The sequence below is a fragment of the Pantherophis guttatus genome, chromosome 6 (assembly GCF_059756535.1).
Source record: "Pantherophis guttatus breed Tessera chromosome 6, ASM5975653v1, whole genome shotgun sequence".
NCBI lineage: Eukaryota > Metazoa > Chordata > Lepidosauria > Squamata > Colubridae > Pantherophis > Pantherophis guttatus.
This window is the reverse complement of record NC_142068.1, coordinates 65,681,209-65,703,021: the sequence shown is the minus strand read 5'-3', so window position 1 is coordinate 65,703,021 and position 21,813 is coordinate 65,681,209. Positions and strand designations below refer to the sequence as shown.

General features: G+C 38.5%; 1 protein-coding gene across 2 annotated transcripts in view; it reads left to right on the top strand.

The window, feature by feature from the left end:
• The window catches only part of STK32C (serine/threonine kinase 32C), a 193,116-nt gene that overhangs the window by 20,498 nt on the left and 150,805 nt on the right, over nt 1–21,813 (top strand). The gene's annotated exons all lie outside the window — the stretch shown is intronic.

Sequence of the window (21,813 nt, the reverse complement as noted above, 5' to 3'; positions counted from 1 at the left end):
ATCACAGCATCCGGACAAGTTTAGGATTTCCATAGCCCCTTGTCCTTCATTTGACAGAGAAAAAGAAAATTGGATGACATCAGCATGATTAAATTCTCTGTGAAGGGAAAAGATTTTAAGCAGTATTATGTAGCAGTCCAAATGTGTTGAACTTTGTAGATTCTACAGAACTTTTTTTAAAGTTAGAAAGTGGACAGATTTTTTTTTCCTGCATGTGCACTTGCTTCATTATTTAGCATGAACACTTTCAAAGCACTGTGTGGCAAATGTGTTACAAAAGTTTCACACTTAGTATCAGCACATATTGCTCACACCCACAAATCACTACCATGACAACTGAACAACACTGAAACTTCTCTCAGAGCTTTCCCTTACAATAAAAGTTCATTACTTTTGTTAGGAATATTTTCAGGGAATTATGACAAAAAAATACAATATTTAATTCTACATATCACTACAGCAGCAAGAATAATATATGCACAAAATTGGAAGAATAACAATATACCATCAGAGGAAAACGTGATAAGGAAAGTTTTAAAGCGCGCAGAGATGGATAGACTCTCAAAAGAAATACAAGATAAGGGAGAAACAGAGTATTATATGGTAATGGAATGGTTAAAGGATAGGTGTAAAGGGTAAGGAAAGATTAAATGAAGTTACAGGAGTTAGAACTTAGTAACAAACTTGTAGAAAAGAAATTGACACATTGTAATTTAGTATATAGATATATTAATATGTATAAATAAATAATAGAACCACATGTATAGATAAAGGTAAATTGAAGTAAGGGGGAAAATAGATATATTGAGATGTATACTGATGTGGAAATGTTCTAAAGAAAATTGTCAAAGAATTTTTTTTTAAAAAAAATAATTAAATGTCTGAATCAGACATTTAGCTGTTTTCAGTAGATGTTCTGGTTGCTTCAGACTCAATTAATAAAGCTCAGCTCTGATTTGAAATGCACACATGAAATGTACATTACATACATAACTATTTACCGACTCACCTTTTTCAATTTGCTATGCAGAAGGTAGCATTAAAATAAAAGTCTGTTTATTAAATTCCATTGTGTACTAATGTGCTGAATTACTCTAGAATGTAAGATGACATAAATCGGTGAGTTACCCTCGGTTCAGACCGGTTCGCAAGAACTGGTAGTAACACCGACAGGAGGCTCCGCCCACTGACCCGGACGTCATCATAGGGGATCTGTGCATGCGCAGAAAAGCGTGTGTGAGTGAAGCGAACGCGGGCGCAATGCGAACCGGTAGTAAAGATAAGTAGAACCCACCCCTGAAATAAACACTTAAAAATATGTATCTGAAGGAAGTCTGTGATTTAGGCCAACTATTTATCATTTTGTGACTACCAAATCACAGATTTGGGCAACTTGCATTTCTACTTCTCTGTGTCATCTTTATTTTGAAAATGTAAGAAATTGTGGCTCAGTCTCCATGAAAATTGTTGAAATAAGTAGGAGTTCATACTATTTCAGCAAAATTAGAATTCTTTGTTTCTGCTTTTTTGTTTCTGGCTATGGATGCTTTAAATGTGCTATTGATGTTGATTTTAAAAGTAACAAGCAAACTGAGGATCTCAGGATTTTGTTAAGAAATTGTCTTTTATGAAGTCATACGTATATCACAAACATGCACATACAACAATATGGTATATAATCCTATCTTCCTAATAAGAAATCTGGACCCAGTGAAGGAACTGTTTATCTCCATCTAAACTTTCTACCCATGGAGTGCCATATTTATGTAGAAGATCCATGTACATTCTCAATTTTTCTTTCAATCATGAGAAAATGTCTAAAAAAAAGGAGGCCGAGGTATTACCACCTTAAATATACTTTTAGTCCTTTACGTATGGCCACAATTGAGCCCAGAAGTTATGTTGCTGAGTGAGAAATTTGTTAAGTGAGTTTTGCCCCATTTTACAACTTTCCTTGCCACATTTGTTAAGTGAATCACTGCAGTTGTTAAAATTAGTAACACGGTTGTTAAGTGAATCTGAGTTCCCCATTGTCAGAAGATCGCAAAAGAGGATCACGTCATAAATATGAACCCATTCTCAAGCATCTGAATTTAAATCGTGTGACCATGAGGATGCTGCAACTGTCATAAGTGTGACAAATGGTCATAAATCATTCTTTTTCAGTGCTGCTTTAACTCGAAACGGTCACTAAACAAACTGTTGGAAGGCGAGGACTACCTGTATGTGAAAATGTATTTATATTATGTACCTGGCACTGATTAGAAAATTTATTTTCAGTAACTCTGAGAGGTCAAACAGGGAATAAGTTCAGAGGTTACAAATATTTTTAAGCAAAGTTAATCACTGCTATTTTATAGTTCAAAGTTTATTGTCTAACTCAGATACGAGCCATTATTATTCAAACTACTGTAAATCTTTGAACCATCTCACAAAATCGAACGATGACATTTAATATCTTTAATTCTCATTAGCTAGTTTTAAGTGCATTTTGTCCAGAACATTGTGTGATGCACAGGAGCATGTTAAAAACCTGAGGATATGCCCTTGACTTGTTGGCTTTTATGCATCACTGCACTGTTAACTGGTGATTAATACAGCCTGAAATCTGAGTCTTTTGTTTATATTGTCACTACAGGCTAATCATAAAAACAAAGCAAAACAAAAATCATGCTTACAGGAAACAGCAATGAAAAAGTTGCTAATATAAATTAAAAACCTTCCAAGAAACAAAATTATTGAATATCATAGGACAGATCAGCACTGATGGTTTAAACAGTAAGCATGTTATCTAGAAAAAGGTGCTGAGCAATATGGTTATATTTTCTTCCTTCCCCCGGAGAAACCATGACAAGCCAATCATAATTATTTTTACATTTTGTTATGTTGCTTTTGACAGCTTTGTTTGTTCACACTATAGCTACAGAGAATGGCAATTTGTATACATCCTCGCTGGGTATTTCCTTGGCTATTTGGAAAACGTAGTAGAATTGAATATTTATATTAAATCCCCATTGCATAATCAAAAACAGGATTTTGTAGTAAGTACATAGACCCATTGAGATGGATAGAGTGTGATGCAGGAATCTCCTTTCATATGAAAGCCTTAGTCATGTACAATAGGTTGGGAAACAACACCCGGGATGAAGAGATTTATTTATTTATTTAATTTATGAGGCCGCCCTCTCGTACACATGATGTCAAGGCAGCTCACACTTAAAAACATAGTAAAAACAACCAAAATTAAAACCAACAGAAATAATGTAAAATAGCATATCATTTTATCATTTTAAGATAACCACAACCAAGAAATGGACTTACCCAGGCTATTAGGGACCCAGGCTTGATGGCAAAACCAGGTTTTGTTTTTTTTAAATCAATTTTATTAATTTTCTATTAATTGCATTCCTCGGTGCTTAATAAACATTGTGTGGTCTGGGTATTTAATTTGCTTAACAATACAAATGCCATTCTTACTCTCCACCCCTTTTTTCCAACCATTGGTAAAATAAATTTCAAGTTTGATAATATTCTGTGTCTTCTTTCTGTTTGATTTTCAATGTAAGTGTCCATTTCTGCACAGTCTAATTTCTTCTTAATTATCTCTTCATCTTGAAGTGTTTCTTCATCTTCCCAATATTGTGCGAAGATAATCCTCGCTGCTGTTAAAACATGTAATGCTAAATACATACTTCTCTTATCAAATTTTTGTGATATCATCCCTAATAAAACACATGTTCTGTCCCCCCTCCTCACATAGGCAGACACACGAGCAAAAGACGTCTACCAGTAATTTATTTTTACAAGCCGACCTGAATCCTTTGGCAGATAAAAGTTCTGGCAGCTACTTTCCGAATGCCTGCCAAGTTTCTTATCACCTCTAGAAACAGGAGTCAGCGTATCTGTAGTCCGTTGCTGGGGCAACCAAGAGTTCACAAGGCACAAAAGAGTAGTCAGAAGTTATTCACAAAGTCCAAGCCTTAATTCCGAAAGATATCCCATCCGAAGCTCACAATATGCAGTTTTTTGTCCATCACAGAGCCTGCAGAGCAACCCCGGCCACTTTTATCCCCTGTGGGGCATGGCTCAGTGACTCAGCAATCTCTGGCCCTTCCATACCTCTTCCTTTGCTGCGCACGCCTCTCCCTTCGACGCTGCCTGGGATCAATCCAAGATTGATCTTCATCACTCCCTATTAGTGGGTGCTCCGACATGCCTTCCTCCTGGCCTTCAGCTGGAATCTGAGGCGTTGCCAGAAAGGAGGGTCCTGGAGAGAGAGGCCTTGTCAGTTCCTCCCCATCACTTTCAGAGTCATCTTCCTCCGTGAGGACAGGCTCGGGAGCCGGAGTCACAACAACACAGTTCAGGTTTAAAATCTACAGGTTTTTAATTCCTTGTGAATGGCCAGCAAGATTGGGGCAAGTCTAATCTTAGGGGTGGGGTGATGTTCCAGGGGGCAGGTGCCATGATAGAAATGGTTGATGAAGCAGAGCCCTTCTAGACATTTCAGAAAGAGAAGCATGAGCAACATGCTCAGGTTTCTTCCATGCTTCAGAGTACTCTCTTTTCATGCAACTTTCCTTCTTCCTAATTCTCACTATCAAAATCTCTTGGAGGACCAGAGGGATACATCCTGATGATCTCTGCCCTGACATCGGTTCCCCACTGATGTGGGGAATTTTGATGAGGAAGGAAATTACTATTGAATGTATATTCCAATAATGCAAGGTGGAACAGAAGCAGAGAGAAAGATATGTGTCAGGCAGGGTAAGGTTCTACTTACCTTTACTACCAGTTCGCAACGGGATCGTGTGCACGCCTTGCATGCGCAGATCGCTGATGATGACATCTGGGGCAGTGGGCAGGGCCTCCCACCAGTTTTACTACCAGTTCTTATGAACCGGTCCGAACAGGGGGCAACCCACCACTGGTGCCAGGGCATGTTTCTCTTCTCCACTTGAACCCTTTGAATAGGTTTTTCCTTACATTGTGTACTTAACCCAAAGCTAAAGATTTGACTGGAGTTGAAAGGGGCATTGGGCAAACATTCTGATTTTAAACCCTGCATGGGTTGGTACCACATGTTAATTTGCTAACACTCTTCATCATTTCATCCACTAGGCTACATGTCTTTCATATCAGCTAGCATCTCTTTAATATTGTATTCCTTCTGATGTTCCACATTTACCTATAAGTGCCTAAATTATCAGCATTAACTGAAAAAACATTTCAGTTAATGAAAGATAATCTCAATTATGTTGTGTTAATGTGTTGAAAATTAATGTATTCTTACTGAAGATTGCTGTGAATTTATGTTTCTCAACCTTGACAACTTTAAGATATGTCAACTTCAACTCGCAGAATTTCCCAGTCTTCTTAAATCTTCCGTGCCTTATCCTATCCTGCCCTTTGGAAAATAAGGAGGGTTAGAACTAATTAGTATTTCAATAGCAATATCTAGGGAATCTCAGGATTGTATAGTAAGCCAGGCAATCAAGAAATACGTGGGAAGAAATCAAGGATAAATCTTTTCTATATTCCCAACCAAGAATCTATATGGATATGTCATCAAGATTGAAGCTCAACTTGAAGCTCAACTTGACACTTGATTCATTTTAGGCATAATTATTGAGTCTTAGTATCGTTGACTTTAAAAACAAACAGAAAATAATTCAGAGAGCCTTTCTAAGAGTGAATTTGTGTAATCAGGTTTTTCTTTTTATGGGATATTAAGTCAAAGAAACATTTAAAATATTGAAGCAATTGTATTATTAACTCCATTCCTACTATTTCTTGATTTTGAGAACTGCTGAACACATTTAGAGGTCTTTTTAAGTTAAGAGTCTCAAAATAGACATTGAAAAAGAGGATGAAAATAATTAATAGTGTGATGTTTTCATTTATTTAGGAATTCTAACCCACAATGACTGCAGGTGGCTCCCAAATATCATTTTGGGTCCATTGACGTTTCTATGAATTGTATTAATTACATTAAGTGGCAAACTAATTGATGATATGATTGTCTATCCCTATTTTTAAAGGAATAAACAGAATAAAATAATTCTTTAAGTTTTAGACCATTAAAATAAATGTGTGCCTATTTTTCCCAAATCTAGTCTTTCCAAACTCTATAAAGTTATGGCCCCAAATACGAATACAGTGTTGCTTAAAAGTTTGTGAACTCTTGGATTTTCAGTATTTCTGGATAAATATAACCTAAACTGGTATGTCCTCCACATGTCCTAAAACTAGATAAAAATCATTAATCAAATGAGTCAAAAACATTGTTCATTTATTTATTGAGGAAAGTAATGCAAAGCTACATATTTCAAAAAATACTATAATCTGACCAATACAAGGTTGCCAGTCCCTAATTTAAACCATGATTGTTTTGTAGCAACATTTTGTTTCCTAACATGAACTAATGTTTATTTATTCCTTTCTTAGTTCCATAGGAGAATGGCCATGGGGAGTTGAAACTAAGATTCCATATTTTCTCAACCATTTTTCAATGTACTGAAGTCAACTAATTCAAATAAGTTGAGATGGTTAGATCTCACTGCAATATCTTTTATTTTCTTGTCTTTTACACATGATAAATTAAAAGGAAAAAAAATCCTGGATTGAGTTATTTCACATTGCTGTTTTCCCCCCTCCTGTTGTAAATTTTGCAGTGCAGGTGAAGGAATGAATTGTAGGGTTTAAATACATTCTGTAATTTGGTTGGATTTAAGATTGTATTTTCAGATAATGTAGGAGGAAATGTCATTTTAATAGATTTTTTAAGACATTACAGAGGATGAGAAAATGCTGCTATAATGCCTTACTTTAAAATTTTCCAACTAGAGTATTTTTATTTATTACTATCAATTTACATACAAGTTTTGTAAATTAAAGTTAAAAGCATTCTTCAGTTTTATTATAAAGCCTGCACATGTACATATGATCAATCAATTTTATGACTGCATATTTCCATCAGCCACAATGTAATCCAGTTAATTATTTCTTCTAGGCATATAATCTTCCCTTTCATTGAGGGATTTGTTATGCTTTTGGAGACATGATATTTTTGGAATCTATTTCTCGCTTCCAGCTGCCAGTGGTAGATGTCTTTACTCAAGGAATCCACTGTGATTACATTTCCTACATTTAGGTTCTAAGTTTTGGCAAGAAGAAACTGCTTGAAATTGTAAGTCCAGCAACACTGGAGACAGAGTTACTAAACTATGCTAGCATCTCACATCTTGCTTCAGTCCATGCTATATCTCAGGCCCACAAAATCAGGGCCCATTGTATCAGAGAATTCTAAATTGGGACTTTTAGGTTCCTGGCTATAAAAAGTTGCTTAAAAAGTAACCAGTAAACCAGAAAATCATTCCTACTTAATTTGTGAATGCATATCAGAAGGAATGCTTAGACTTTCTAGGCTCTTGACCATGGGCCAGTCACTTCAAGGATGGGACTGAATAAGGAGGAAATGAACTTGTCTTGGTACAATGAGAGCTTTGTATCTCTTTTAGATTTTGAAGAATGAATTGGTCCTTTCTTTGCTGTCCTGCTTAGTGTTCCATTTGAGCAATTTGTCAAGATCAAGAAAGACTTATTAGGGAGTCCTGTACCTACCATTCTTATACCTATTTTAAGGCCACCTGGATATTGAGTGACTGGAGTATGCCTATGTATGAATAAAGGTAGATTCGTTTTCAGCATATACTTCATAAGACCCCTTAAATATTAGAGAATTTTGGCACATAATCTGGGCATCAGCAAGGCCATCATTAAGGCTTTGCTATTTTAACTATTCCAACAAAAATGTAGGAGGGGAAATGAAGGAGAAAGCCATGATTTACCAAGAGACCATAACTATCAAGAGAACAAGATGTCTTCTTTATTAATTTCACTTGGAGATTGAATATTCTGGGCAAGAGTAACGAAAACCAGTACACTGTAGAAATTCAGAAAGTCAAGACTTCTGCTGTTGTTTATTATTCATTAATTGAGGATTATAGATTTGACAGGCAAGTATACAGACATTTCTGATATATAATGGATCTACAATGCTAGCAGATAACATGGAAAAATCAGACATTCCTCCTGACTCAATCAATAAACCAATACAAATCTAAACCTAACATAATTAATAATATAGATGGTCCTTGACACACCTATTGGCCTGAACCTGTAGGCATGAGCATCCATGAAGGGATGGATGAAAAAGGGACTGTGTTAGGAGACTAATTTCAACAAAGTTATCTTTCCTAACCATAAGGCATTTTAATTTTGCTCGATTATTTGAATTAGATGATATATTATTTTCAAGGCACATAATTATTCAAACATAAGTTGTTCATATTTGATGGCAGGCATATTCTCCCTTAAATAGATTGGCCAAAATACTGTTTTCCATGTTCTTAATAAAATTAATATTTGGGAGTAGGGATGTGCAATGTTTTATTACAATATGTTCTTTTAATGGTACACTTTTATTATTTGTTTTTTTTTAAGGAAATACATTGCACACATGCCTTTTTCTTTGTCTTTTTTTTAAATTTGCAGTTGTAGAATGCATGATATATAAAAGATAAGCAGTGGGTTGATGTTAAGGTTTAAGAGTTTAATTCCCAATCAGTAATTAATGGGAAAGGTTGTGATACTTTACATATTGTGTGCTCCTATTGCCATATGCTTGACTTCCCATATTTTGAGGAAGGTATATGTTTTACAAAAGTAATTGATCTATAGCCCCATCTGCCAGTCATTTCTAGGGAATGTATTGAACTGTCACTTTCCTATCATCAGGTCCCATTCCTTGTCAGCTGATGTCTCGGTCTCTCTATCTCACTCTGTTTTGAAGGAAGCGTGTGGAAATACTCACCCTTCAGTACCTTTACCTCATGCATATATTAGGTTGCAACCTGTTATGTGACTGAAAGCAACAAGGCTGCAATGATTACTTCTTGAGCAAAGCATACTTCAGTTTGTCCTACTTGTGTGCAAGTAGGGAAGGGCAGGCTTTCAAACTAAACTGGTTGGCTGGTGGTTCCCTTGAAGACCCAGGCAGGTGCTAGTCCAGAGGTGGGAACTATGGGCCCTTTATGACTTGTGGACTTCAACTCCTAGAATTCCTGAGCCAGCATGGCTGGCTCTGGAATTCTGGGAGTTGAAGTCCACAAGTCATAAAAGGGCCCATAGTTCCCCACTCCTGTGCTAGTCAATGCATTAATTGTCCCCTCTGATTTAGGGAGAGAAGACAGCTGAGGATTGCTTCTGCTGACACCAAATTAAAATGAGCAGAATTAGCCATTAGAACTAAGGGCTGTTTGGCAGAAGGAATCTCAGAGTAACAAGACTGAGCTGGGGAAACAGTTTAATTCCCTACGTTTCTTAGCTCTGGCCAAAGAAATGCCAGTAATTTTCTGGGACAATTCTATACTTTTTCATCACTATTGGAAAGAGGAAAAATTCAAAAAGAGACTTACCATACTTTCCTAGCTTGGGAATGACATTATGAGAGTTGCTTCTCTAAAACCAGGGGTACAGCCACACTATTTTTTTTATTTTATTTTTCAGAAAACTAGCTGTCGGCTTCTATACAGTGATATTTTGGGGACAGAGTCATGCAAGATTCTGTGCATCTGAAAGCTGGTTGAATGTAATATACTACACAATGATGTCTCTAAAAATATATATATATATATATTTTTCAGTAAGCACATTTTACTTCTAGAGAAATGTTTAGTGTTTACTTTCAGATATTGTGACGTGTTTGAGCATGATGTAAAGACACACGGTTGGAATACTGAAAGATGGTATGCCTGTAATAGAGAGTAAAGCCAGTAGAATTGATGTAGTTACTCAAAGCATCAGGATAATTTTGAACTATTTTTAAACTTTGGAAATAATGCACATGTATTTATGTGCTGTAATGGTATGTGAGAAAGACCTTGAGAGGTAGGGCAACGTGGGGAACGGTCAGGTAAGAGAGGGCATAGCCTGCAACTGCATAATGGGTGGAGAAAGAATCTCAGAAAGGACCTCCCTAGTTTCTCAGGCTGTAAAGGGGATGCTAAAGGTTTGTATTTTTAGATTTTCAAGATTCTGATATTGTAGCTTTATAATAAAGTAGAATTAATGTATCTCGTTGTGTTTCCTATATGGTCTAGCTGGCAGGGCAGACATGTACCATGCCTAAACATTGCTTTAAATATGATACTGTCGTGCTGCTTATATCCAGAATTCTCATTAGTTCCTTGAATGTTGCCCCATCCCAAATTTTGCTCTACAAAATATTTTTACAAGTAATAGATTCAGCATAAAACTGGTGCTATACATTAGGTAAAAGGTTGGTTGGTTAGTTTAACTTTTAAAAAAAGAAGAAGCTAAATATAAAGATTGCTTCTCAGCCTCCTTCTACCCTAAACAGTTTTGAGTAGATCTGAACATTTCAAACAGTATCTTTTTTTCAGAAATCAGTGCATATGTTCTGCTAAGTAGAAGTAATGCATCTGAAACTTACAAATTGTAGCACTTGCTACTTATTTTGAACTCCTGGGAGCAAGGGCAATAACCAATGATTCTGGGACATTTGGAGAGTAGGTGGGAAGTTCAAAGGACATGGCGTGTGGGAGGGAATGCAAGACTGCTTAGAAAGGAGATCAAATTATGTCTAGTCAGATGCTGCCTGTTTTACATTCAGACGCTTCATAGGGGAAGTCTAATTTTTGCTACTATGGTTTTCAATAAACCTTGAAAGATTTCAGAAACCATGTTCATTATGCAATGGGTGAATATATTTTCCGCTTAAATGCTATTTTTTATTTTGTACATTCTTTAACAGGGCAGCCTTTCCTTATCTTACATGAAGGGGGCATAATTTTCTTTTTAAAAAATAGCCAAAGCTACGTAGATATTATTAAGCATTTGATCTCCATTTATATTGAGAATATTTATAGCAACATACAGTCAGGTCCATAAATATTGGGACATCGACACAATTCTAACATCTTTGGCTCTATAAACCACCACAATGGAGTTGGAATGAAACAAACACAATGTGCGTTAACTGCAGACTGTCAGCTTTAATTTGAGGGTATGTACATCCAACTCAGGTGAACGGTGTAGGATTTACAGCAGTTTGTATATGTGCCTCCCACTTGTTAAGGGACCAAAAGTAATGGGACAATTGGCTTCTCAGCTGTTCCATGGCCAGGTGTGTGATATTCCCTCATTACCCCAATTACAATGTGCAGATAAAAGACCCAGAGTTGTGAAGGGTGTTTTCTTCACCAGGGAAAGAATTCTTCGGTCATCCACCACACTTGTTTTCCATGGTCTCCCAGGTCTTTTGGTGTTGCTGAGCTCACCGGTGCATTCCTTCTTTTTGAGAATGTTTCAAACACTTGTTTTGGCCATGCCTAATGTTCTTGCTATCTCTCTGATGGGTTTGTTTTGTTTCTTCAGCCTAATGATGGCTTGCTTCACTGATAGTGACAGCTCTTTGGATTTCATCTTGAGAGTTGACAGCAACAGATTCCAAATGCAAATAGCACACTTGAAATGAACTCTGGGCCTTTTATCTGCACATTGTAATTGGGGTAATGAGGGAATATCACACACCTGGCCATGGAACAGCTGAGAAGCCAATTGTCCCATTACTTTTGGTCCCTTAACAAGTGGGAGGCACATATACAAACTGCTGTAAATCCTACACCGTTCACCTGAGTTGGATGTACATACCCTCAAATTAAAGCTGACAGTCTGCAGTTAACGCACATTGTGTTTGTTTCATTCCAACTCCATTGTGGTGGTGTATAGAGCCAAAGATGCTAGAATTGTGTCGATGTCCCAATATTTCTGGACCTGACTGTATGTCTTTATGGGAGGACAAAAGTGAGTGAAAACAGGATTATATTTTCTTCTGAAAAAAATCATGGCATTAAGAGATAGAGGAGGCAATATTATGCAAGTGTACCTGGGAACAAATGCTCACAAACTAGTAGGCTACTTCATTTCTGAGCAGAAAATCTTTGTAGTTGCATCTTTTTTCTGACTTTTTTCACACAAATGTATTCTGTTGACATAAGTGGTTGACTTGGAATGAAGTGAAAGGGTATCAAAAAATGATTGGACCACATTGAGATCCCAAATTAAACGAGAATGATGTTTGAATGCATGGTTTTAGCATAAGTCTGTTCACATGAATGAAATGAATGAAAAGCATCATTTGTTTATGTATTAGGTAAGATAGAGAATTAGTGAAGGCTACAGGGATAATGATAGTTTGGTGGAGAATTTATTCTCTCATATTGTCAGGAATGGATCTAGGGAAAATGGTCTTGGAAATAAAAGAAAGATGTGAAAGAAACTACCATATTTTCCGGCGTATAAGATGACTTTTTAACACATGAAAATCTTCTCAAAAGTTGGGGGTTGTCTTATACGCCGGGTATCGTTCTCCTGTAACCAGGCAGACCAGCACGAAAGGCTCTGACGAGCCTTAAATGGCTCTGACGAGCCAAGCTCTGACCATCCCAGCTGAGTTACCTGCTAATCAGCAACTTAGCTTGGATCGTCAGAGCCATTTAAAAATCATTTTTTTAAAAAAGCCATTTAAAATCCCCCCCAGCTTGTTTACTTTAGCTGCTAGTCGCAACGCTTCCCTTGCTTCACTTGCCTGTAATCCTTTGCATCAGCAAGCAACTGAATCTCTCTGCCTGCAATCAAACAGGCAGGGAGTTGTGGACTTCAACTCCCAGAATTCCTTAGCCAGCAAAGAAAAGCTGGCTGAGGAATTCTGGGAGTTGAAGTCTACAAGTCTTAAAGTTGCCAAGGTTGGAGACCTCTGTTCTATTGGGTAAGTTTTTTTCCCCTTTGGGAGCTTTAAAAAAATAGTTAATTGGGGGGTTTTTTAGTTGTTCTTTTTTGAGACCTAGCCATTTAAAGTTTAGGAAGTTTTAAATTTAACTGCTTTCATATAAAAATAAAGATAAAATAAAATAAAATAATATTTGTGCATCTTTCTGAGATTTAGTGTGTTTCTGTAGTGTTTCACTCTAACTACACAAACACACAAAATCTCACAAAGCTGTATGTGGAATTTTGTGTGTGTAAAGTGTGAAAGTTGGTTTTTTGGGCTTTTTGTGGCTGTGTGAGGTTCCTGCTTGTTGCAGGGGCCATTTTGGGTCTAGCACAGCTGCTTTTACATTGTGGGTGAGCCAGTTGTGTTGTGTTGTGTGTGTGTAAAGTGCCAGGGACTTGCCCGGCACTTGCTCTCTCTCTATTGTTTGTTATCTTCCTCCTATCATCATCAGTTCCAGTTTGGTTGACAGCTTAGAAAACAAACAGCATGGCAGCTACCATGGGTTTATTGTCTTATCCTTCCTTTCAGTTTTAGAGTGAATTAGGAAAAGTTTAATCCAATTGCACTGTTTTATGTTTACATGTTTGATGACAAACAGCCTTACGTTTATAAGTGACAGTTTTCCTGCTAAGTACCTGCATATCATAAGCATTTGAATTAAAATTACCATATTGAAATCAAATCTGATGTTTTTAATTTTTATTTGGTGTGCGTTGGAAGAGGGGTAGTCTTATACGATGAGTATAGCCCAAACCCTGTATTTTAACAGGAAAAGTCGGGGGTCATCTTATACGCCGGAAAATATGGTACACTAAGAATGAGTGCAGGGGGAAAAAAAGTTCGAATCTAATATGATCAAGTTTAGAATATAGATGAACTCTCCAAGAAAGTGGAATAAATGGAAATGGAACATGAAAGCTGCTTAGATCAAAGTATGATTTAATTGTTTTCAGATTGCTACAGGAGTAGGGGAAATTATGCTAAGGAAATGTATAGAAAAAGGTTGATTGATCTAATTATGAGGTGAATAAAGCTGTGGATGAAGAGATGGATAGATGAATGGATGAATAATGGGTGAATTATAAACGAATGGAATGAACGAATGAACAATGGAAAGAGAAGCATGAGAGAATGATTGCTACAAAAAATGAGAATGAGAAAAATGAAAAATAGGCATAGATGGTATAGCTGGAGAAGAAATGTTAAAATATGGGTGCGGTTGACTTCTGAAATGGTTGTGTGTGAAATGGTTTAATGTCTGAGTGTTTCCTTTGTTCTATACAAAAAGAAAGATGAAAGAGTGAATGCAAAAACTGCAGGTAAATTAGTTTGTTAAATATGCTTGGAAGGATATTTGGAATAATTTGTTTTGAAGAAGTACCAGCAGGGAAAATTTGGAAAGTGCAGTGTGGTTTATGGTGGGGAAGGAAGGTGCAGTGTGCAACATTGATAAGGAACTAATACAAGTGTGTGTAATGTCCCCTTGTGTCAGCCCTTCAGGTTAGACCAGATCTGAAACACACTCTACACAGGAACTATTCATTACTGAGATAGGCCATAATAACAGAATTTTGCAAGTCTGTCCATGTTTTCACTTCTTCTATTTTATAATCCAGAAATCTGGTAAAACTAATTTGGGTCTCTTTGCAACACTCTCCCACCTCTTAAGACATGTTTCTTGTGCACCTGATGTTTTTCTAACAGCCTCTCGATTACTTCTCAAAGGCCATCTCTCAACTTCGTTGTTTAATATATTTATGGATATTTGTAAAAGAAATGCTTCTGTTGGAGAGATGTTAGTTGAGGACATGAATGTTCATAGACTTTCATATGCAGATGATAGCATTATGGGCCGAGAAACAGAATGATCTTCAGGAAATGTCAAATTGTACAATGCAGTTAGGAGTAAGGATCTGAATATTAATGTATCACAACACACACAAAAATGTGTTTGACAGGGAAAATACATTAAGAGCTGCAAGTGATACATAAATGGCAAGAAGTGCACTTAAGTATCCTTACAGAATATTTACCAAAGGTGGAAAAATGGATGGCAAAATTTTAAGGCATGTAAATGCTCACAGAAATGTAGTGGGTAGCTGTGAGAAATTAATGTCTGTTTTTTTAAAAAAGCCAAAACAATGTGTAAGAGAATGCTTCAATCTGCTTTGTTCCATGAAATTGAGAGGTGGGTAGGAGAAACATAAAAATAAGATGAATGCACTACTTAAGAAATGTTTGTAATATAACAAAAAATGGTAAGGTGTGTTGAATTCCAAAAGTAAGGGGCCAGTGCAGAAACACCACTGAGATGGTTTAACTAAAAAAGAGAATGAATAAGGATCTAATTGCAAAGCAAAATTGTCAAGAAAAGGTGACTGAGACGAGAGGAAGAAGATTGAGAAAGTCGTAGTTGGGTAGAATTCATGAAATGTTTAAAAAATAGAAGTGAAAAATATAAATTAAAAGTAAAGCCATATTTTTGTCTTTTTCCTAAATTATGACCTTTTGCCTTGGATGGTGTTCTTAATCCATAAGGCAATAATGAGATAATTTCGTAAGTACTATAGATGTATATTTAAGATCTCATATTAGGAGTTACCTAGTGGCGATAAAAGCAGCAAAATGTACTCATTTTACTGCTCTTATTGCGTCATCAGATAATCGCCTGGCCACCCTGTTTAGGGTGACCCGCTCCCTGCTCCACCAGGAAGCGCGGGAGGACCCCTTGGAGGGAAGAGCCGAGGATTTTGTTCAGTATCTGTATGACAAAATCACTCAGATTCGGGCAGGTCTGGACTCTGACGGGATAGATCCAGCGAGGGTAACGGAGACAGGTCTTGAGACTGTTATCTGGGATGAGTTTGATCCTGTGACCCCAGATGACGTGGACAGGATTCTGGGTAGATTGAACGCGACCACATGTTTGTTGGACCCGTGTCCCTCCTGGTTAGTGCTGGCTTCCCGAGAGGTGACACGAGGCTGGCTCCAGGGGATTATAAATGCTTCGTTGGGTGAGGGTGTCTTTCCCGCTGCCCTGAAAGAGGCGGTGGTAAGGCCTCTCCTCAAGAAGCCTTCCCTGGACCCGGCAGTATTGGCTAATTATCGTCCAGTCTCCAACCTTTGCTTCATTGCGAAGGTTGTTGAGAGTGTGGTTGCGCGACAGCTACCCCAGTACCTGGATGAAGCGTCGTATCTAGATCCGTTCCAGTCGGGCTTCAGACCTGGGTACAGCACAGAAACGGCATTGGTCGCATTGGTTGATGATCTCTGGAGGGCTCGGGACAGGGGTTGTTCCTCTGTCCTGGTCCTGTTAGACCTCTCAGCAGCTTTTGATACCATCGACCATGGTATCATTCTGCACCGGTTGGAAGGGTTGGGGGTGGGAGGCACCATTTTACGGTGGTTCTCCTCCTTTCTCTCTGACCGGTCGCAGTTTGTGTTGACAGGGGGGCAGAGATCGACCCCGAGGCCCCTTATATGTGGGGTGCCGCAGGGATCGGTTCTCTCGCCCCTTCTGTTCAACATTTATGTAAAGCCGCTGGGCGAGATCATCCGTGGTTTCGGGGTGAAGTACCATCTGTACACTGACGACACCCAGCTGTACATCTCCACCCTGGACCACCCCAACGATGCCCTTGAAGTGATGTCCCAGTGCCTGGAGGCTGTACGGATCTGGATGGGGAGAAACGGGCTCAGGCTCAACCCATCCAAGACCGAGTGGCTGTGGTTTCCGACGTCCCGATATAGTCAGCTGGCACCATCGCTGGCTATTGGGGGCGAATCATTGGCCCCCACGGAAAGGGCTCGTAACTTGGGCGTCCTCCTGGACTCATGGCTGTCTTTAGAAGAGCACTTGACGGCCGTGACCGGGAGGATTTTTCATCAGGTTCGCCTGATTCGCCAGTTGCGTCCCTTTCTAGATCGGGACTCGTTACGCACAGTCACTCATGCCCTCGTCACCTCTCGTCTGGACTATTGTAACGCTCTCTACATGGGGCTCCCCTTGAGGTGCACCCGGAGGCTCCAACTGGCGCAGAGTGCGGCTGCGCGGGTGGTTATGGGAGCAACATGGAGCTCCCATGTAACACTTCTCCTGCGCGAGCTGCACTGGCTCCCGGTGGTCTTCCGGGTGCGCTTCAAGGTTCTGGTCACCACCTTTAAAGCGCTCCATGGCTTAGGACCTGGTTACTTACGGGACCGCCTACTACCATCAACAGCCTCCCACCGACCAGTACGCTCCCACAGAGAGGGGCTCCTCCAGGTGCCGTCGGCCAAACAATGTCGGCTGTCGGCCCCTAGGGGGAGAGCCTTCTCTGTGGGGGCACCGACGATCTGGAATGAGCTCCCCCCAGAGATACGGAGGATTCCGGATCTGCACACCTTCCGCCGCGAGCTGAAGACGCTTTTATTTCATCAAGCTGGCCTCGCCTAAATCTTCTCCCTTCTAAGTGTAAATTTTAAATTTTTAATGTATTTTAAAATATGGGTATTTTAAATTATGGGTATTAATTCAGCCAAATTTATTTAATTCATTTTATTCGATTTTAAATTTTGTATATCTATGTGTTTTATTTCATGGCTGTGCACCGCCCTGAGTCCTTCGGGAGTAGGGCGGTATAGAAATTCAATAAAATAAAATAAATAAATAAATATTTGTTAGCCATCATGACCCTTGATTTTCACAGAAGATGCCATGATTCATAACTAACTGACATAATAATTGTTCAGCTCCAGAATATTCTTAAAATTGTTCTTCTATAATTTGTACTTTTATGATACCAATTGATTGAAGTGTCTGTTCAATCTTTGGATGTATAGTATTTTTGTAAGGATGTAATTCTACTACCTGCCATCGTTTTAAAATTTTAATTAAAATATATGATTTAGCAGTAAATTGAAAAGTGAAGTGAAATCAGAAGAATTTGTTGTTGAACAGATATGAGGAACAGGAAGAACATACTAGCTTAGGTTATGATATTGTCATAGTTTTGTGGTATAAGCCTTTGAAAATTATGGACTCATTACATCATTTAGTTAAGAAATATACTGTTATTTTCTGACATTATTTAAAAACCAGTGAAATGTGTTCTCTTTTTTTTGTTTAGATCAAGCATTCTTATTTTACAACAGTTAAATCTGAATGAGATGTTTAAAGGCAATCTCATAGGCAACAAGGTAGGATAACCTCATTTGAATTATGGCTAGCAATTATATTTCATAATTGTGACAAGGCTATTATTGTTAATGCAAAGAAAGATGGAAGGAAAATTTGAATGGTTCAGTGGTTGAGTACACGCAGAATTGTTGCTAGCTGATTCTTCATTTGCCATTTAAAGGAATTTTGTAATAGGCTGAGAAAAGATCTTATGCAGAATATATCATACTTTATTAGATGGACTAGCATGGCATGATTTAAAAGCAGTGTTAGGATTTCCGTAGTAAGAAATATTTCTGAAAATGCTATTGATCAAATAGAAAAGTGGATTATAAATAGCATGAATCGAGGGTCTTTGATTCAAATCATAAGAAATGACAGAGTAGATCATTATCTTGAAGGTCTGAATTCTAAAGCTTCATTGTACATTGACACACAGATCTGTAGTGAAATAGAAATAAAGAAAATAAGAGTATCATGGTATGTTATTAAACTTAAAATTGTTACATTAACAAATCTTTATTAGTAAGCAATGTTACTTTTTCAATATTTTATGCTGGCTGCTTAGCTGGCAGTGTATTCATTTATCACAACATCAATGTTTGGTTTTATATTCTGAAGTGTAACCAATCTTGATGTTGCTTCATGGGTAATTTACCAAAATAACTAAAAATATGTTCATTTTCATAGATGAGAAAACTATATGCATATATAACCTATTGGAGAGAAAGACACTAGAGGGACAGAAAGTCCATCAGCCATCCTGTCCAGTGTACAAAATAACATTTATTCACTGTCAGTGCTTCCGGAGATTCTTACAGGTGCCTGCAACGATAGATAGTTCAGTCTGGGTGTCTACCTCACGAGGTAGACCAGATCAGGAAATCAAGTCCACAGAAAAGCTAAAACTATTTTTTCCCCCTTGAAATCGGCTATAATAACAGAAAGTTGCATATCTGATTGTGCTACACCATCTCCTCTTCTTATACTTTGGTGAATTAGCGAGGGATCTGTCTAAGCTGCTTCCAATTCAATTTTATGAAAGTTGCCACAAAATACTTTGTTTCTATAATACAAATACTGGACACTGTAACAGACACTGGAAGATAAGCAGCGTCTACCCTTTTTGCCATGTTTTTCTTTTTTTCTTTTTTTAAAAAAGAACATTTATATTTTTTATTGAATCTCGACAAATATTGTAGAGTAGCTAATACAGCAAATGCAAGGAGTGACCTTTGTTCAACATACTTTTTTTCTCCAGAGAAGAAATTGTACATTAGGGTACAATTATTGCTAATTATCTTGTACTAATCAACATAGAGATTTCTCTTGAGTAGGCTTAAATGATTAAACAATAGCCAAAGGGAATTAAAAGAAAAATCTCAAAACACCAAAACCCATAACACCTCTAAATTCAAGGAAAGGAAACCAGTATTGCAAAAATAATTCTTGTCTTGAGTCTAACAATATCTTACTTGGAACCCTGACACAATACGGATTACAGGAAGATGGCAATTACTGCCTCTTCCTTTTGTTGCCATGATTTGTTGGGAGGGAGCAGAATTGGCAAGCTTAGCCTTATCATCATTTACAGGACAGAAGAACAGTGGAGATTCCCATCCAAGACATATCTCCTTTTCCTTAGCAATTGCCTAGTTCAGTGATGGCTAACCTTTTTGCCATCGCATGCCAAAAGTGGGGGGAGTGCAGGGGGTCGCATGCTTGTGTACCCACACCCTTAATTCTATGGGCCCAGCCCCCCATGCATGCGCACACGACCCCCCTGCACTCCCCCCGCTTTTGGCACACAATGGCACTGTGGGCCCGGTAGGGCCATTTTTCACTCCCCAGGCTCCAGAGCCTTTCTAGGAGCCTGGGAAGCGTGAAAACGGCCTTCCCCACATCCCCAGAGATCCTCTAGAGGCCGGAAACAGCATGTTTCCTGACTTCCGGTGGGCCCAGAAGGCCTGAAAATCAGATGGCCGGAGCTGAGCTCGCATGCCCACCAATATGGCTCTGTGTGCCACCTGTGGCCTGCATGCCATAGGTTCGCCATCACGGGCCTAGTTATTTCCATTTTCCATCAATTTTCTTTGCTTTTCAATACAGTAGTATGGTAATTCTATTTTATTGTTTGCAACTTGGCGAAACTTCTTTTAACAGTATTTGTATACACTTTTATAAAAGAACCAGCTCCTAATTGTCGCAAAGGTGCTTTTTCAGGAGGCAACTGGACTTTCTTGTTTTTTCTTTTGAAGACATTTTGCTTCTCATCCTGGAAGCTTTTTCAGCTCTGACAGGATAGTGGGGAATAGAAGGATTTATATTCCTTGCAGACAGCTGGTCATTTGCATCCTTTTAGAGGTTGTTGAAGCACTTGATGGTTTATCTGTGTCCTCAGGGTCACCTAAGTAGTGTTCCTGGTTCTTGTAGTCTGCAATTTTTCATCTGGAAATCCATTCCTATTCAAAGCAGGGGTGCAATGTAAAATTTGTTACTACTGGTTCTGTGGGCGTAGCTTGGTGCGGGGGGGGGGGAATGTGACTGGGTGGGCGTGGCCAACTTTTTTTTTTGAAACTTTTCAAAGCATTTTTTCTAAAATCAGGCAACTCAGCTGGGATCGTCAGAGACTTTTCAAAATATTTTTTTTTAACCACCTTTTTGGCCAAGAGGTTGCAGAAAAAAATGCTTTGAAAAGCCTCTGACGATCCCAGCTGAGCCATGCGATCATCAGAGGCTTTTTTTTTTTACTTTTAAAAGCATTTTTTCGTAGGAAGAGGTTGTAGAAAAAATGCTTTTAAAAGTAAAAAAAAAAAAGCCTCTGATGATCGTGCGGCTCAGCTGGGCATGGTGGGGGGAGGGGGGTGCAGGGATTTTTGTTACTGGTTCTCCGAACCACCTGCCGCCATCGCTACCGGATCAGGTGATCCGGTCGGAACCGGGAACATTTCACCCCTGATTCAAAGGGAATAGGAATGCATTTCCAGAGGGAAAAATTGCAGACTACAGGAACCAGGAGCACTACTCAGGTGACCTGAGGACACAGATAAACCTCCAAGTGCATCAATGAACCTCTAAAACAAACTTGTGGCCTGCGGGCTAGATGTGTCACGCGCTGGCGACATTCACCCTCATTTTAGCAAAGGGGGAAAAGTTGTAATATGTCACATAATGACAACGTGTCATCGCGAGTTTGACACCCCTGCTCTAAAAGGATGCAAATGACCAGCTGTCTGCAAGGAATATAAATCCTCCCATTCCCCACTATCCTGTCAGAGCTGAAGAAGCTTCCTGAATGAGAAGCGAAATGTCTTCAAAAGAAAAAACAAAGTCCTGTTGTCTCCTGAAAAAGCACCTTTGGGACAACCATGACCTGGATGACTGAGAATCTTTACAGCTCCTAATTGTCTTTTCTGCAACTTTTGCTGCAACTGCGATGGGCTTTGTGAAGGGATTGCCATAATAATCAGGAAAGAAACACAACATCCAGTTATATAATAACATTGGTAGACATACTTCCAGTGAAGATTTTCACGTTGAAAGAATGTTAATATCCAGGTACCAGAAGCCAAACATGCAAGATGGCTTCTTATAAGCCTTAATAGTCACTCAGGATACTCTCTATTCCTCTGGTGTCATTCCTCCCTCCTTTTTTAGAGATGGGCCGACACCTAAACAATTACTGTTTTTATTTTCTCAAATGCTTATGGGACCCAGCATAATTCTGGCATAATAACAGTCATCTTGACAATTTGCTTTGAGGTAGGCCCATTTCCATTTTAAAAAATGAATCTAT